Source organism: Mytilus californianus, unplaced genomic scaffold, assembly GCF_021869535.1.
Source record: "Mytilus californianus isolate M0D057914Y unplaced genomic scaffold, xbMytCali1.0.p SCAF_5, whole genome shotgun sequence".
Lineage (NCBI taxonomy): Eukaryota > Metazoa > Mollusca > Bivalvia > Mytilida > Mytilidae > Mytilus > Mytilus californianus.
The window spans coordinates 93,372,555-93,390,313 of NW_026262701.1; positions in this window are offsets into that span (position 1 = coordinate 93,372,555).

Sequence of the window (17,759 nt, forward strand, 5' to 3'; positions counted from 1 at the left end):
GCACATTAATTGCTCGTAGACAACTTGTAATAAAATCGTGAAATTTTGCAATAAATACATCGTACTAACTCGTAATGAATCGTACATAGCTCGTAATTACTCTCAAATCGGCCGTAAAAGTGGCCAATTCGTAAGGATCCGTGAATTTGTGCGATCCGTAAGGACTGGTAAGAAAAATCAGCGTATGTAAAGGGGGCAAGTTCGCACAAATTACTGTTTTTATTTTTGGACAAGTATTATATATATATATATTTGAACGTTGTTTTCAATTTAGACTTATATATATATATATATATACAAGTCTAAATTGAAAACAACGTTCAAACCTATGATTGCGTTGGATAAAAACCGCAATTTTTATACGCGTGCATGCAAAACAAATTTCTTGTTAGAGGGGTCTAAATACAGCACAAACAACATTTTCCAAAAGATCAAAAAAGTGAAAAAGTATATTTTAACAAAACGCATTTGACTAACAGGTCGAACAACAAATGTTCTTAAATCCTGCTGACTGCCATTGGCGATTGCCAAATAAACGGATCACAAGGTGTAATATAATACCAAACAGAAAACAATAAACTTGCGGCGAAGATGGTATACCGCAAACAAAGGTGCAAATATTTTTTGTACACCATATCCGGATTTCGACAATTAATGTCTCTTCAGTGATGTTAGGAATCAAAACGGTTATTGGAAGGCCACATAATTTACCTCAATTTGGGATAGACTCTTGAATTTTGAGGAGTCAAAATAGGATGAACGGATCATATAAACCCGAAGGCAAATATAATACAAGCCCAAACGAAAAAATATAAACAAGTCTAAATTGAAAACAACGTTCAAACCTATGATTGCGTTGGATAAAAACCGCAATTTTTATACGCGTGCATGCAAAACAAATTTCTTGTTAGAGGGGTCTAAATACAGCACAAACAACATTTTCCAAAAGATCAAAAAAGTGAAAAAGTATATTTTAACAAAACGCATTTGACTAACAGGTCGAACAACAAATGTTCTTAAATCCTGCTGACTGCCATTGGCGATTGCCAAATAAACGGATCACAAGGTGTAATATAATACCAAACAGAAAACAATAAACTTGCGGCGAAGATGGTATACCGCAAACAAAGGTGCAAATATTTTTTGTACACCATATCCGGATTTCGACAATTAATGTCTCTTCAGTGATGTTAGGAATCAAAACGGTTATTGGAAGGCCACATAATTTACCTCAATTTGGGATAGACTCTTGAATTTTGAGGAGTCAAAATAGGATGAACGGATCATATAAACCCGAAGGCAAATATAATACAAGCCCAAACGAAAAAATATAAACAAGTCTAAATTGAAAACAACGTTCAAACCTATGATTGCGTTGGATAAAAACCGCAATTTTTATACGCGTGCATGCAAAACAAATTTCTTGTTAGAGGGGTCTAAATACAGCACAAACAACATTTTCCAAAAGATCAAAAAAGTGAAAAAGTATATTTTAACAAAACGCATTTGACTAACAGGTCGAACAACAAATGTTCTTAAATCCTGCTGACTGCCATTGGCGATTGCCAAATAAACGGATCACAAGGTGTAATATAATACCAAACAGAAAACAATAAACTTGCGGCGAAGATGGTATACCGCAAACAAAGGTGCAAATATTTTTTGTACACCATATCCGGATTTCGACAATTAATGTCTCTTCAGTGATGTTAGGAATCAAAACGGTTATTGGAAGGCCACATAATTTACCTCAATTTGGGATAGACTCTTGAATTTTGAGGAGTCAAAATAGGATGAACGGATCATATAAACCCGAAGGCAAATATAATACAAGCCCAAACGAAAAAATATAAACAAGTCTAAATTGAAAACAACGTTCAAACCTATGATTGCGTTGGATAAAAAACGCAATTTTTATACGCGTGCATGCAAAACAAATTTCTTGTTAGAGGGGTCTAAATACAGCACAAACAACATTTTCCAAAAGATCAAAAAAGTGAAAAAGTATATTTTAACAAAACGCATTTGACTAACAGGTCGAACAACAAATGTTCTTAAATCCTGCTGACTGCCATTGGCGATTGCCAAATAAACGGATCACAAGGTGTAATATAATACCAAACAGAAAACAATAAACTTGCGGCGAAGATGGTATACCGCAAACAAAGGTGCAAATATTTTTTGTACACCATATCCGGATTTCGACAATTAATGTCTCTTCAGTGATGTTAGGAATCAAAACGGTTATTGGAAGGCCACATAATTTACCTCAATTTGGGATAGACTCTTGAATTTTGAGGAGTCAAAATAGGATGAACGGATCATATAAACCCGAAGGCAAATATAATACAAGCCCAAACGAAAAAATATAAACAAGTCTAAATTGAAAACAACGTTCAAACCTATGATTGCGTTGGATAAAAACCGCAATTTTTATACGCGTGCATGCAAAACAAATTTCTTGTTAGAGGGGTCTAAATACAGCACAAACAACATTTTCCAAAAGATCAAAAAAGTGAAAAAGTATATTTTAACAAAACGCATTTGACTAACAGGTCGAACAACAAATGTTCTTAAATCCTGCTGACTGCCATTGGCGATTGCCAAATAAACGGATCACAAGGTGTAATATAATACCAAACAGAAAACAATAAACTTGCGGCGAAGATGGTATACCGCAAACAAAGGTGCAAATATTTTTTGTACACCATATCCGGATTTCGACAATTAATGTCTCTTCAGTGATGTTAGGAATCAAAACGGTTATTGGAAGGCCACATAATTTACCTCAATTTGGGATAGACTCTTGAATTTTGAGGAGTCAAAATAGGATGAACGGATCATATAAACCCGAAGGCAAATATAATACAAGCCCAAACGAAAAAATATAAACAAGTCTAAATTGAAAACAACGTTCAAACCTATGATTGCGTTGGATAAAAACCGCAATTTTTATACGCGTGCATGCAAAACAAATTTCTTGTTAGAGGGGTCTAAACGCAATCATAGGTTTGAACGTTGTTTTCAATTTAGACTTGTTTATATTTTTTCGTTTGGGCTTGTATTATATTTGCCTTCGGGTTTATATGATCCGTTCATCCTATTTTGACTCCTCAAAATTCAAGAGTCTATCCCAAATTGAGGTAAATTATGTGGCCTTCCAATAACCGTTTTGATTCCTAACATCACTGAAGAGACATTAATTGTCGAAATCCGGATATGGTGTACAAAAAATATTTGCACCTTTGTTTGCGGTATACCATCTTCGCCGCAAGTTTATTGTTTTCTGTTTGGTATTATATTACACCTTGTGATCCGTTTATTTGGCAATCGCCAATGGCAGTCAGCAGGATTTAAGAACATTTGTTGTTCGACCTGTTAGTCAAATGCGTTTTGTTAAAATATACTTTTTCACTTTTTTGATCTTTTGGAAAATGTTGTTTGTGCTGTATTTAGACCCCTCTAACAAGAAATTTGTTTTGCATGCACGCGTATAAAAATTGCGGTTTTTATCCAACGCAATCATAGGTTTGAACGTTGTTTTCAATTTAGACTTGTTTATATTTTTTCGTTTGGGCTTGTATTATATTTGCCTTCGGGTTTATATGATCCGTTCATCCTATTTTGACTCCTCAAAATTCAAGAGTCTATCCCAAATTGAGGTAAATTATGTGGCCTTCCAATAACCGTTTTGATTCCTAACATCACTGAAGAGACATTAATTGTCGAAATCCGGATATGGTGTACAAAAAATATTTGCACCTTTGTTTGCGGTATACCATCTTCGCCGCAAGTTTATTGTTTTCTGTTTGGTATTATATTACACCTTGTGATCCGTTTATTTGGCAATCGCCAATGGCAGTCAGCAGGATTTAAGAACATTTGTTGTTCGACCTGTTAGTCAAATGCGTTTTGTTAAAATATACTTTTTCACTTTTTTGATCTTTTGGAAAATGTTGTTTGTGCTGTATATATATATATATATATATATATTTAATGTATTTAACGTATTTAATGCACGAAAAATGAAGCAACTCTTTGAGGGGTCCGTATATAGGTGGCCTATTGCAAGGCAAAATTTCTGTCCCTATCCCTCATTTTCCAGTGACGGTCCTAATTTCTCCGACCTTTATCCAGAACGGCCTCTATTAAAGGACCTACCGATTGTTTTTATTGTTAATTTGTTCTCGTCCAGAAAATGCATGACATTTTTGCTACTGGACATTAAGCAACCAACCAATCGACATATCTTCCTATTACAACTAGATGGATGGTTTGTAAGATGTTGCTGCAACTTGTTGGTTCTTTGGCTAATAAAGTAGAACCATAATCATCTAGTACGTCTGTAAATTTATGTATTTGGTACCATGGTATTCTTCCAATCTCATCCTTGTGGGTTGAAATCTCCAGCAGATAATATAAATGCATTGAATAATCTTGATGCTCTTTCTATACTTCTGCCAAACTGATTTATGCTTTCTTCGTTCGATGCCTAGCAATTATTTGCCTATTCTTTAGGGAACCATGCTTTAATTTAAGATAAGGTTTGACCTGCGGTAGGGTAAGGTAAAGGTTAAGTTTAAGAGTTGTGTATTGTGGTAGGGTAGGGTATTGGTTAGAGTTAATTTGAAAGGTATATAGCAATGAACGACAGTACATAATGCTTTATAGCAATAAAAGGTAATAGATAATATTTTATAGCAATGAACGGTATTACAGAATACTCCATAGCAATGAAAGGTAACACAGAATACTATATAGCAATGAAATGTAACACAGAATACTATATAGCAATGAAATGTAACACAGAATACTATATACATGATATAATAGCAATGAAAGGTAGTTAAGAATGCTTTGTAGTAATGAAAAGTAGTAGATCATATTATATAGCAATGAAAGGTAACACAGAATACTATATAGCAATGAAATGTAATTCAGAATGCTTTATAGCAATGAGAGGTAGTAGATCATATATATAGCAATGAAAGGTAACACTGAATACTATATAGCAATGACAGGTAGTACAAAATGTTTGATAGTAATGAAAGGTAACACACAATACTTTATAGCTATGAAAGGTAACACAAAATACTATACAGCAATGAAAGGTAATACAGAATACTATATAGCAATGAAATGTAACACAAAATACTGTATATCAATGAAAGGTAGTTCAGAATGCTTTATAGCAATGACAGGTAGTAGATCATACATATATAGCAATGAAAGGCAACACAAAATACTTTATAGCAATGAAGGGTAACACAGAATACTATATAGCAATGAAAGGTAACACAGAATACTGCATAGCAATGAAATGTAACACAGAATAATATATAGCAATGAAAGGTAGTTCAGAATGATTTAAAGCAATGAAAGGTAGTAGATCATATAATTATATAGCAATGAAAGGCAACAAAGAATTATACTATATAGCAATAAGAGGTAGTACAGACTGTTTTTTTAGCAGTGAAAGGTAGTTCATCATATTATATAGCAAAGCAAGGTAGTACAAGTTGCTCATGTAGATTGTTTTATAGTAGTGAAAGGTAATACATAACAAATTATTGACATGTAGTACATTCTATAAAGCAATGGAAAAGTAGCAAAGCATAATTAACGTATACTAACTCACCAAATGAGAAAACAGTTTTTTTAATCGTTCACGATACATTATATTTAGTTATTTATATAATTGAAATAGATAAACATAATAAGAAAATTGTCAAATGCCTGATATAGCCAATGTACATTAATGTTGCATAAATTCGGAAATCTGAATATGGCGTATATTTTCACTGGTAAATAATCCTAATTGAAGCATTTATTATATTGAAATTAAAGTTATAATTAAAATATTAGTTAACAACGAAGCTTTATTTCCACATTTCCTGGTTTATAAACGACAAGTGAGAAATACCAAGGCCAACGATGTGTCAGTTCCGCATAATAATAACAGTGACTGCTACATATTTCAATATGAGCAACAAGTGTGACATATCAAAACAAGGAGAAAACGACGAAAACGATGTCCAAGAAAGAAGTTTAGACGTGATTGCGACAAATGAAAAACGAGATACAATATCGCTTGAATAGAAATAACTTAAAACGGTGCTTAAAGAAGCACATAGAAAAAATAACTGAGAAACATAAGAAAGATTGAAATGTATGTTCCGTAGAAAAATAAAGAATCAAGCATGACCGACCCTTCCTTCGCTGTTTTAAAAAGTTCGTTATTTTCATCAATCGGTGCAACACTTTTCTTCCTCTTAGTCAATCTTCCCATTAAATAATCCATAATGTATCCTAGGTTTTTGTCATTTTCGAGATAAAAGTATTTTGAACTGACGATAGTGCCAATCACAATTGTTCCACTGATTCCAATCATAGTTACCATTACAATCAATAAAACGCACATGGGGTTTGAAGAAGTCGGAATGGAAGCTGATGCAAGTGTTAAAAATATTGTGTACGACAGTAAAAGAGTTACTGACAAAGACACGCGTTCTCCAGATTCGACCGGAAGTACAAACACAAGAGGATTCAACAGCGAAAATAAAAGAGTTGGTACAATGATCATTATTGCGAAATACAATGGTTCGCGTTTAATCGTAAGTTCCACGTAAAATAGACTGTACCCAAAATAATTGATAGTAGTTCTTGTAGAATATTCCTCCAGTTCCCAGTCTGAATGTGGCCAGAAATAAATCAATTGAGCCTCATCGTAAATAGAGTTCAGTGTTAGCAGCGATGACATGAACCCCCATGGAACAAAAGTGAGAGTACACGTTTGTCTGTCAAAAGGGAATTTTGATATATCTGTTTGACATTTAGCATTTATAATTCCACCAGGAAAATAAGCCACCTCTCCTGTGGCTGTAATCGTCGCCGGGAATTTTATGCCATCACCTACAGGATTCATTGAGTCGATCCTGTTAACAAGGAAAATTGATGGTAGCCATAAATCTTTTGAATCGATAACAGTGTAAGCCACATTTCCGTACATGGTGCGATTCCACTTAATGGCTGAATCAGTCCAATTGAACAACATTGCTCCAGTAACAGAAATGCTCTCTTCTACCTCGTTAAATGAATTCAATGAATTCAAGTAAAATGCGACACCTATCTCCAACCGTTTCGATGGATTCTCTATTGGTAAAACCTCTTTTTTGTAATTATTGAATAAATCTGTATGTAACGATTTCAAATCAGCACTAGTTTGTGCGTGAACAATGCTGATAAATGTAAGCAACGGTAATAATAATCCAATGTTCCTGAATTTCATTATTTAGTTTTACACTTATTTCAATAAAATACGAAATTTGCTAACCTGCCAAGTTTCTAAATATAAAGCTGAATATAGTGCACGATGTTCACTGTTTAACCAAACTGACAACACTCTTCTATTTGAAGTTTGGTACAAATAAATATGAAAAATTACAAACAATAGAACCACATAAGAATAGAATCAGACCCGACATGTAACAAAAACATGATGGAGCCATGTTCTAAACTAGATCGATTTTATGACTGTACAAAATACAGAACAATCATTTTTAAAAGACTCTTGGAATTGAAAAAAAGAAATGTTTTCATGAAATCCATTTAGATCTACCTCTTTTAATCAATACAGTTTTTCTCCATTACCGGTTCTGATGAATGCAACGCAAATCGTCAAGGGCAATAAGAAACAAGACTGAGTGATATGAATATTAGTCTTTTCTATCAATAAGTATACGTTTAATGTATTGTTACTAAAAATGAGGCGGAAGATAACAAAGGGGCAATCCAAATTCAAAAGTCGACGAGAAACCGAGTAAACTATGTAAAAAAAAAAAATAAAAAAAGAGAGACAAACAACACTCTTCAAAACACTATATACATTACTTTAAGACTGGGCATCGTCAAAATTTGGGGTTGACTTCTAGTCTTTCGGGAAGGGTAAGCAGATCCTGAATCAAGTATGGAACCCGTCGTGTTGCCTATGGTATTTACAAATTCGATTATAAGTATCATTCCGTGAAATCGTAGTCGTGGAAAAGAGGACGGGATGTTTTACGTTTGTTTTTACCAGCACGAGCTATCAAAATTGCTTCATACAAATACTACTCACTGGTAAAAATCCAGTAATTTATTGGCACGTCAATTGGATTAATATGTTTTTGTTTTTGAAAATGTGCATGGTCAACTGATAAAGTGCATGGTCAACTGATAAAGTGCATGTAGAACATATAGCAATTACTAATATTGAAAGAAGTAAGAACTATTTCGTCATGTTCAATTGCTTTACACCGGTTGTAAATGAATTTATTTTGGTGATATTAGACTAATTTTTCCATCAGAGAATATTGTGACAGTAATTTTCTTTTCACTAACGAACGTTGTTGTGGGTTGTTATTTGAAATTATTGTTTGTTTTGTCCAATGTTGTTTCAGTTAGGTAACTTTTGGTAGGTTGCTGTTCGGATATGTTGTTGGATTTGTACTATCTTTCGGTCAGTCACAAATTGTGCCAACAAGGAGGACGAAAGTCTTCATATTTATTGGAACTGGATGACAGGAAGGACATTCGAAAATACATTTCTTTTCCCGATTATTTACATAATTTAATTTGGCAGTTTGAATAATATGCTTATGATGTAAAGTCATTCGCTACATGTACAGTAAATAAATATTATTCCGAGCAAATGGTCATTCATTCTCTAAACTTGGTCGGTTGTTTCTAAGTTCTCCTTAGAGATGACACAAACATCCGTTGGGATATTTATCTAAATACATTTTTCTTAAATAACAGTTAACCACCAGTCCCAAGCCATGCCGTTATCTTTGAATTGTCGCTTTTCATATATCTTAGTGTAAGCAGTTAATCCCTATTACCGATAAATAAGACTCTCACCAGGAGATAGACAAGCATACACGTATATGACTTGTAAATATCAAAGTTTTAAAAATATCGAATATACATCAAAGTATTAATAATTTGGTCTGAAATGTACAATATTTGTTCCTGTGTATTTATGTAGTGAGATAAGAAAAAGTAAATGAGAACATTCAAATAATAAATGATAAATCATTGGTATTTTAAGAACATAAAAAAGGGGGACAAATAATTGGCGAAACTTATCAGTTTTGGTGATGAATATGGCTTGCAATAAAACGAATAATTCAGTCGTTATATTCCGCTGCTCGACGATCGCTTGCGAGGGGGATCATGGATAGGGACTGAATTATTCTTATTGATAACTTAATTGATTGTGTAAATAATTAGTTGTTTTATTTTTGTATACAAAATCTTCATATACATGAAGGAAATAAAGATTCATTCATTCATTCATTCATTCATTCATTCATAGAACAATCAATACCCAGCCATATCAATTTGGCTTATGAGACACATTGCACAAAATATATACAAATATAAAAATCCAACAATACTTTGAAATACTATATATATTTAAAACTAATAACTATGATTTAAGAGTATTATCAACATGATGAATAAAACGAAAGAAAAATATATAAAAAAAATTTCGTAAAAAATATTTACTTTACATTTATCTAAAACTTCATACATATGTGAAAATATTTGCGTAAAGATATCTAGAAAAAAAACTAATATGCATAATGTAAATAAACAGAATTAATTAAAATGATTATTCACGGTTAAATATTTAAGTAAACAATATTAACGTCGCATAAAAACGATTAAAAATTTATTTTAACAATTTACGTCGCATAAAAAACTTATAAATACTTTTACATAAAAATGGCTGAATCTCGGAGCAATTCATGATTTGTATAAATTTTAAATCATCGTTCAAATTTTCGAAACTATTAATATGTTGTGGACATTCTGAGCAAAGGTCAAATCTTAAGTCATTATATAGACAACAGTTCAATAAAAAATGTTTCTCAGTTTCAACACTATTGTCAGAACAATAAATACATAAACGAGCTTCAACAGGTATTGGCGGCTTGGTGTATCTTCCAGTCTCGATGGCTAACGGGAGTGAGCTTGCACGAAACAGGGCCATTACACGTCGGTACTATCGTGGAATAATTTTTGAAACATACGGTTCCACGGAACAGTTACTTTTGTATTGCCTGTAGTAACTAAGAGTGCTATTGAGCATTGTCACAATAACCCGATTATTTATTAACGCGTACCGCGTGTTTTGGTGTATTTCCATCAAAGTATGAGGTCGGAAAGCAAGAAGATAATTAACAAAACGATATTTCTGTCAAAAATATTTCATTTCATGTTTAGATACTAACCGAAGTAAAAGTCAAAACCAAGGGAATAATTATTAAAACTATTAAATTTTAACTGAAAGTAGATTTTATTTGATCATAAATCGAATATTTATAATGTTATACTATGTCCAACAGGTTTTAACACTGAATACATTTATAAACACCAATCATCAGGGATGCACATAAATAAATTAGTACAGATCTAAACTCTAAACGGTAGTGAATGAAAAAAATAGTTGTACGGTTTCAATATACAATGATTTTAAATCCTTGCATCTCACAAAAACGTAATTACTATTTTACAATACTCGTTTACTGTAATGATCACCTCGTTAATTACTTAATACCGATGGAGTATGGTTTTATAAGTCAATGCTTATATTTTGTATTGCAATATTTAAAAAAATGGATAGTTAGAATTGAAGAAGATAAAAAATATCCACCAATACTTGTATGATTATTGATAGTATATTTTGAATTTTCGGAAACGATTTGTTAACAGGAATGTAATATGTTAATTAAATTTCAGTTGCATTTTTGTTTTTAACAGTTTAACCTCATACATAGCGTTAACATCTTTGCAATATGTTGCGAGTATAAAATTGTACACTTCAAAAGAAACCGTTGATATTTATATATTAAAAACAAATAAGTTGAATAGCATAAGCTAGTCAACATGGAATCATAATGTATGCATGAAAAAGAATAAAACCCTTTTCCATTTATCAAATCTTTTTTTTGCACATTTCACTGGCTTATGGTAGGTTTTTGATGCTATAACACAAGAAATATTGAAAATAAAGAAATTTGGATTTTTGCAGGGATATTAGATTTATAAAGAAATATGTATATCCTGAATCAACATTTGGATAAATATAAGAACATTATTTATTGACGCGTAGATTGCTAGAAAAGATTATTGAACAGGAAGTACTTGTCATGGAGTCTTGCGACTTTTTCACAAAAATATTTTACGGGTAAAACCAGTCGTAATAAATTATTGTATCATGGATGGTAACTCCATATCCTTTATTTTTCTATTATAATGAATCATTCACATTTGATTATTATATACACATTACGATCAGTAATAGCCGTAATATGTTTTTTTTTTTACGAAAAGAGCCTTATGATGAAAATTACAAAACTCATATTGTAAAACGACTTCAGAAAACTAAATTTACTCGAATTAAAACACAAAATAAAAGGAGATGATGGAAATACGTCAATGAGACAGCAAACCAGCGACACAAACAACCTAAAACCCATCTAGAGGTCAACATACAGTCCAACAATAGACAGGTGGCAAGCTCTTAAAAAAGTGTGAATAAAATTAACAGATTACCAAATATATGCCATCAACACTTAACTCTACAAATAACAAACACCAAACACGTAACTTAAGACAAACAATGACGAAGTGCCTGACTTTGGACAGGAACATCAACATTTTTCGGGGTTAAACATTTGTTTTGAGATCTAAAAGCTCTCTGTTCTATCTAGATCAAGTGACTTATAAAAAGGCATATAAAGCAACATACAATACAAGCCAGTATAGGAAAATCAATAAAATCTATAATAACGATATGATAGATAACAAAAATATGCACATTTACAACAATAATTATAGGTTTTATAAGGAGCGAGAATTGAATACCGCTTGATATCAATTTAATTTAAAAAAATAATAACAAGAAACAAACTTTAAATATTCTCTGTGCGTTAAATAGAAAAGCATCACTTTTTCGTATCACACACTGTGCAGTGTGATACTGGGATTATTTCTTCAGGCAATATTCATAAGAGAATTATTATATCTGCGTCAAAGACTGCTCGCAGTTACTAAAAATAAGTTCAAACTATTTGCTCTGCTGAAATAATTCCGTCCTACACCCTTATATCAGTGAATGTACACAGTCGATTTAAAAATAACTGCAATATCACGAACAGTTCCGAACTACCGGCCTTTTAGTATTGTTTGATAGAATTTCTATATTTGAAACGTTCTTTACTGTAGCGACGAAAAGTGTGCATCGTATTATGTAATACTACTGGAGTTTTTATTACGATATGGATACTTAATAATATTCTGTATAGTTATAAAAAGTTGCACAGAATACTTTTTACTCTGCCTTCAACCAACTCAGGCTGAAACCCAGTTGAAATAGAACAAAAGAATCGAAGCTCTTTGTTAGAGAAGGCGATAAATTCTTACTGTAATGTTTACTATAGTAACAAAATTTTAAAAAGTTAATAGAAACAAACAAAATGACAGTTTTCGGCTAAATTACGAAGTATTTTATCATAAAAACACAATTTGCATAAGTTTTCAATTTATCTATTACATAATTAAGCAGAACAATTAGATATCAAGTCGACGACATGGGTGTCTATTCAGATGGATCTAAAAAATGCATAACCTCCGATTTTTATTTTTTTTTTGCAACGGACGGAGAACATATCAATCTTTTTGTTCCTTAATTTTCGTCTCTGCACTTCCATTATTTTACTCAAGAAAAAATTAAAAAAAATGGGTAACAATTGCATCGAAAAGATAATATCGAGTGCACCTTTTTATGTTAGGGCGTGTTTGAGTTAAATATTTTGTCTTGAAAACGTATAAAGCAAGAGTATTTGACACATCATCTCGCTTCAGATTCTATTATTTTTATATATGAAGTCTACAAGTTGACTTTATAACATCGAAATTCACAGTACTAAAAAATTAAATATATGGGTCAAGTGAAATACCTTTCTAATGAATCACAAAAGCAGAGTAGGTGTGTTCGAATAGCAAATTTTTACTTAAAGTACTTGACGACGGACTTTTAAGTTGGATCTTAAAAATGCATATCTTCGAAAAAACTTCATTTTTTGTGTGTGATAATTAGGGTTTATAGTCTTCAACCACTGAAAATTTTTAGTCTGCCCTTCCACGAAATATTTAATTAGAATTTTTTTAAATGTTTATGAATTTCCGAAAATTCGACCTGACAACCGATCCGACAATAGTTTTAAGTTGACTGAATGCAGACAAGTACATTAACTGATGCTCATTAGCTAGTAGATACATTTGTCTTTTAAAATACACCTGGCATATAAAGATCGTAATGGTGCTATGTGGATAAATTTATCGGTTTTCAAGAGCTAAATTGGAAGCGCGTCATCCCTACAATGGCTTCCATTTTTACGATTGTAAAAATGAACTGGCGTAATGGGGAGATAATTTTGACGAAGTAGAATCCTGACTGAACTATTGCAGGGGCGGGTCCAGGTGAGGGCGTAATGGGCGTATTTTATGTTATTTAGCAAAAAAAAGGTCCAAAAAAATTTTTCCCTCGCTCCGCTCGGCACCAGATTTTATTCTACGTCCCCTCTTTCAAATATCCTAGAAACGCCCCTGTATTGTACAAATAATGGGTATACAATTACAGTTTTGCTTTATTTATATACACGTCGATTGTTATAGAAATCAAACAAAAACGATTTGGATTTAAAATCCCAAACGTAATGTGCCAGGGTTGAATGGAAGAATAAAAACATCAAATGTATACAGTGTCGGAATACTAGTATATCAAATACATTTGTACTTTCTACTAAACTGGAGAAAACCGCGATTTTTTCGTCCTGCTTCTAAAGTTTGTACCAATAAATTTATATCTTTTCGGACAATATACATAAAATAATTATAGCAATGAAAGGTAACATAGAATATTATATAGCAATAGAAGGTAACACAGAATATTATATAGCAATGGAAGGCAACACACAATACTATATAGCAATGGAAGGTAACACAGTATATTATAAAGCAATGGAATGCAACACAGAATATTATATAGCAATGAAAGGCAACACACAATACTATATAGCAATGGAAGGTAACACAGAATATTATATAGCAATGGAATGCAACACATAATATTATATAGCAATGGAATGCAACACACAATATTATATAGCAATGAAAGGCAACACACAATATTATATAGCAATGGAATGCAACACGGAATATTATATAGCAATGAAAGGCAACACACAATATTATATAGCAATGGAAGGTAACACAGAATATTATATAGCAATGAAAGGCAACACACAATATTATATAGCAATGGAAGGTAACACGAAATATTATAAAGCAATGAAAGGCAACACACAATATTATATAGCAATGAAAGGCAACACACAATATAATATAGCAATGAAAGGCAACACACAATATTATATAGCAATGAAAGGCAACAAACAATATTATATAGCAATGGAATGCAACACAAAATATTATATAGCAATGGAAGGTAACACAGAATAGTATATAGCAATGGAAGATAGCACAAAATATTATATAGCAATGGAAGGTAACACAGAATATTATATAGCAATGGAAGGTAACACAGAATATTATATAGCAATGGAAGGTTATACAAAATATTATATAGCAATGAAAGGTAACACATAATAGTATATAGGATTAAAAGGTAACACAGTATATTATATAGCAATGGAAGGTAACACAGAATATCATATAGCAATGAAAGATAGCACAGAATAGTATATAGCAATGGAAGGTAACACAGAATATTATATAGCAATGAAAGATAGCACAGAATAGTATATAGCAATGGAAGGTAACACAGAATATTATATAGCAATGGAAGGTAACACAGAATATTATATAGCAATGAAAGGTAACACATAATATTGTATAGCAATGGAAAGTAACACAGAAGATTATATAGCAATGAAAGGTAACACATAATATAAAATAGCAATGAAAGATAGCACAGAATAGTATATAGCAATGGAAGGTAACACAGAATATTATATAGCAATGGAAGGTAACACAGAATATTATATAGCAATGAAAGGTAACACATAATATCATATAGCAATGAAAGATAGCACAGAATAGTATATAGCAATGGAAGGTAACACAGAATATTATATAGCAATGGAAGGTAACACAGAATATTATATAGCAATGAAAGGTAACACAGAATATTATATAGCAATGAAAGGTAACACATAATATTGTATAGCAATGGAAAGTAACACAGAAGATTATATAGCAATGAAAGGTAACACATAATATAAAATAGCAATGGACAATATTAGGCCACATAGAACAATACACAGCAATTAAAAGTTACAAAAAATACTCAACGTTTACAATTCACATCAAATGAAATTGAAGTTTTCTATAAATTGCATTATAAAAAAAGTGAAATATTTGAAACTGTCAATACACATTAATATTGCATGTATTGGGAAATCTGCATATGATGTCTATTTTTACTGGTATATCATTTTAATATTTTTTTTGTTACGTTTGGAGGACGTGTTTTTCAACAAACAATTGGAATTCAAATGGGAACTAACTGTGTTCCTCTTCTTGCCGACTTGTTCCTTTATTCATATGAAGTTGACTTTATACAGGAACTTCTTAGGAAGAAAGAAAAGAAGTTAGCAGTATCCTTTCATTCCACTTTCCGCTATAAAGATGATGTTCTCTCAATAAATAATTCAAAATTTGATGACTATGTTGAACGCATCTATCACATCTAACTTGAGATAATGGATACAACAAATACAGTTAAATCTGCCTCATATCTAGACTAACATCTAGAAATTGACAAGAGATGATTTCAGCTTCGCAATTGTGAACTTTCCATCTCTATGTAGCAACATTCTAGCAGCACTTCCATACGGAGTATATATCTCCAAGTTGATACGATATACTAAGGCTTGTGTTTCCTATCATGATTTCCTTGATAGATGGTTGCTGTTACACAAGGTAGCTATTAAACCAAGACTTCCAAGTGGCGAAGTTGGAACCATCCCTTTGTAAATTTTACGGACGCCATCACGAGTTGGTTGGCCGTTATGGAATATTTGTTTCACAGATGACGACGGATATGTTCCAATTGTCGTAACTACCATCTCGTCCCCTTCCACCGAATGTGACCTTCCGAATTTGACATATTGCCGGGTTTGTACTAACACGAGCAAAACGAGGGGTACCACATGTGGAGCAGGATCTGCTTACCTTTCCGGAGCAGTTTTTAGTGGGGTTTGTGTTGTTGCTCAGTCTTTGGCTTTCTATTTCGTTTTGTGTACTGTTGTTTGTCTGTTTGTCTGTTGGTCTTTTTTCTTTTTTAGCCATGGCGTTTTCAGTTAATTTTCGACTTATGAGTTTGAATGTCCCTTTGGTATTCTTCGCCTCTCTATTAATAGAAGCATGTAATTGGTTAGGATTATATTGAAATAAAGTTAGAATTAAAAGGATAGTTAGCAACTATTTAAACTTTATTTTGACATGTCCTGGTTTAGAATTGTGAATAACTTGTTAGTGAACATTTTCTCTACCTTTTACCTACCGAATTATACTTATTACCGGGTTTGTACTAACATGGGCAACACGACGGGCGCCACATGTGGAGCTGGATCTGCTTACCCTTCCGGAGCACCTGAGATCACACCCAGTTTTTTGGTTGGGTTCATGTTGCTCAGTCTTTGGTTTGATTAAAAGGATCGTTAGCAGCTAAACTTTATTTTGACATGTCCTGGTTTAGAATTTTGAATAACTTTTTTAGTGTACATTTTCTCTCCCTTTTACCTACCGAATTAGACTTATTACCGAGTTTGTACTAACATGAGCAACACGACGGGTGTCACATGTGGAGCTGGATCTGTTTACCCTTCCGGAGCACCTGAGATCACACCCAGTTTTTGGTGGGGTTCATGTTGCTCAGTCTTTGGTTTTCTATGTTGTTTTGTGTACTGTTGTTTGTTCGTTGGTGTTTTTTCTTTTTTTAGCAATGACGTTGTCAGTTTATTTTCGACTTATGAGTTTGAATGTCCCTTTGGTATTCTTCGCCTCTCTTTTAATAGAAGCATGTAATTGGTTAAGATTAAACTGAAATAAAGTTAGAATTAAAAGGATCGTTAGCAACTAAACTTTATTTTGACATGTCCTGGTTTAGAATTGTGAATAACTTTGTCAGTGAACATTTTCTTTTCCTACCGAATTAGACTTATTTACCGGGCTTGTACAAACATGAGCAACACGACGGGTGCCACATGTGGAGCAGGAACTGCTTCCAGAGAACCTGAGAAACCCCCCAGTCTGGTTTATGGTTCGTGTTGCTCAGTCTTTAGTTTTTTATGTTTTGTTTTGTGTACTGTTGTTTGCAGTTTGGCAGTTTCTATTTCCGACTTATGAGTTTGAATGTCCCTTTGGTATCTTTCGTCTCTCTCTTACCTTAGTGTGAACGACATGTGAGAAATATCAAAGCAAACGGTATCTTGGTTACCAATTTGTCGTCTAAGAATAACATGAAAGAGCAAAACTGCGGAAAATAAAACTGCTGATTTGTTGACAAATTTCAAAACAAGGAGAAGACGACGAAATCGACGTCCAAAAAATAAGTTGACGATTCTTAAAGAAGCACATAGAAAAAATAACTAAAAAATATTAAATTGATTGAAATGTATGTTCCG